Source organism: Grammomys surdaster, unplaced genomic scaffold (genome assembly GCF_004785775.1).
Source record: "Grammomys surdaster isolate TR1022 unplaced genomic scaffold, NIH_TR_1.0 61, whole genome shotgun sequence".
Taxonomy (NCBI): domain Eukaryota; kingdom Metazoa; phylum Chordata; class Mammalia; order Rodentia; family Muridae; genus Grammomys; species Grammomys surdaster.
In genome coordinates this window covers 7,614,939-7,617,516 of record NW_021604563.1, presented here as the reverse complement: position 1 = coordinate 7,617,516, position 2,578 = coordinate 7,614,939, and the positions used below count along the sequence as shown (strand labels likewise).

Below are 2,578 nucleotides of genomic sequence, written 5' to 3'. Positions count from 1 at the left end.
TATCCCTCCCTTTTGGGAAATACTTTGCTTTCCTGACCCTTGTACTCCTGGCACTGTGGCAAGGTCAACCTGCCTCCTTCAGCTTTATAAGCAGAATAGGAACAGCTCCTACTGCCATCCCCCTGGTCTTGGAGGAGTACAGACAATGTGCCTGATCTCTGTGGTGCTAAGATCCTACAGCCGAAGAATTATCCATCTCATTGGCTGTCGGGGGGAGGATGGGGGAGTAAAAAGTAATGTGGGGGTTGAGTTTTTTGGTTGCTACATACATACTACCTAGTTTAATAAAAATATTTTTGTTATGTCACAATGCTTTCTAAAGTTACATGTCATCTACAGTCATTGAAATTCATAAACAGCCAGCTCCAAATATAGAAGCAAATCAAGGAGTTATGAACCCTAAAGTGAACTTCAGGAAGGGAGCCTAATTAAGGAGCTCCTTGGATTTCTCCATTAGTAGAACCCTATGATCAAATCTGGGAGCCCAGACTTCCTCTCTGCTTCCTGAAAGGGCTTCTGATTGGTGGAGACAGAGACAGTGGACTCAGAGTGGCCTCAAATCCAGTACCAAAAGAGCACCCTGGATGCCTGCTGAGACCAGGTAAGAACCTCTGTTGGTTTCCATGAGAGCATAGCAGGGCAGTCCCTGTTTTTCAGTTGTAGCACAGAGGGAGGAGGACGCTCTGGGTGAGAAGGGAGCTGGTGAGTCCTCTGCTGCCCCCCAGAGGTCTAACACTCTGGCCACACCTCCCAGTACCAGATAGCATACTGAGAAGCCCACCTAGAAGATGAACAGCACAGTGAGGGGATGAGGATCATGAGAAAAATCCAAGATGTCCACCCTGAAACTTCATCAGGGATGCAGAAGCCACACAACTACGCGTATAAGTTTATCTAAAAATATAGAGGGATATTTTAGCTTTAATATACCACAAAAAGTTACAAACTCTATCTTCTTAGTGCACAGTGCACATACTCAGCGGCTTTTAGCAGCGGCCCTCTATCTAGGATGTGCTAAGCAATAATTTACAACTACCTGCATAAAAATTGGTCACCATTTATAATTAAACACAGAACAAAGTTTTGTTTTCCTGTGGTGACAGGACCATCTAAATTGCATGTGTACTGCTGACTTCCACAGAAGTTGTCCTGAGAGGAACACAGTCTGCACAAGACCAGTGCGTGAGGCCACCAGCATCTCTTTACATAAGACCACCAGCTCCCCTGCACATTCCACCAAAGACAAGAACAGTGACTTTTCTGTTTTGGTTCAATAATAGGCAGAAATTATACTGTGTAGAATGGAGGACCGTCCACAAAATCCAAGACTTTGAACAGAAGAAGGGATGACAAGGACAAAGTCTGAACGAATCACATAATTCTACATTGTTCTTATACTCCATGTACCCCTGAGTTAACCAGTCACTAAACACCTGCCATGGATCCAGGTGCACCAGGACACTTCAGTATGCTTCCCACTAGTTCATCATCAATTTCCTGCTGTACTCGTAGGCCAAAAAAAGTGTCCCATTGGCAGGGAATGCACAGATCATGGTGGGCTTCAGTCCAGAATACAGGGCTGTTATTCCTTCATTCTTTACGATACTTAGGAAGGTTCTGATGAGTCCTGTCTGCTTTCCAGTCATAGAAAGAACTTGAATTCTAGATTTGATACAATCCACCGGATATACAGCAAGACACAGACAAATCCCACCAAATCCACCACAGGACCCAGTTCATCTTTTCATCTCCCTGATGCGAAAAATGATCTGCTCAGTTCATAGCCACCTAAGAAGAAGAAATAGCCTGGTACTTCTCGAAGTAAAGTGCTTGAGAGTCCATGGTAGAAGCCCAAGGGGTCATCCTTCCTTAAGATTTCCTTCACAATCGACCAAACTGTATTCGGGCTGGCTGCTATCTTTCCCTAGGTCTCCATTTTATTCATGATATAGAGTCGGCACTTCAAAAGCTCTGTTGGGCAGAGGACCAGCACAGCAAAGGCAGAGGCAAAGGAGCCAGCAGCTGGATTCTGGAGGTCACTAAGTTTTGCCTGCAGGTACAATCCGACCACTCTTCAGACCACCTGCTGGCAGAAGCCGTAACACATGAAGAGCACCAAGTTCTCTGCTATGTTGGCAATCAGTGCGGGGCTGGTACCCTTGTAGAAGCCATGGAAGCCCACCTGGGAGTAGGTCTTTAGGCAGCCGTCAGTGAGGCCTCGATAGAGGTCTGGAAACGTCTGCATATTCACCTTCATCGTGTTGAAGAGCTGCCCGGTCAGTACACATGCTGTGCCCCCTGTGGCCCCTGCTGTGAGGTCAATGGCAGCTTGGATGGCTGGATTGGACTTTATGGCGTTACTGGTTTGTGTGGAAGGCAAGTCTCTGGAGGGAAGGATGTATACCACATATCCCACTGTGCCTGGCTGTGTCCGGCTCACCCTCTGCTACCCGTGCTCCCCTAGAAGAAACCTTACTAAAGCTCAAAACACACATTATACTGAACACAATAATAGCGGAAGACTTCAACACCCCACTCTCAGCAATGTACAGATCATGGAAAGAGAAACTAAACAGAG

At 46.4% G+C, this 2,578-nt stretch overlaps 1 pseudogene; it reads right to left on the bottom strand.

Moving 5' to 3' along the window:
* Nucleotides 1-1,478: 1,478 nt before the first annotated feature.
* On the bottom strand, nt 1,479-2,272 carry LOC114608737 (annotated as a pseudogene).
* Nucleotides 2,273-2,578: the final 306 nt, after the last annotated feature.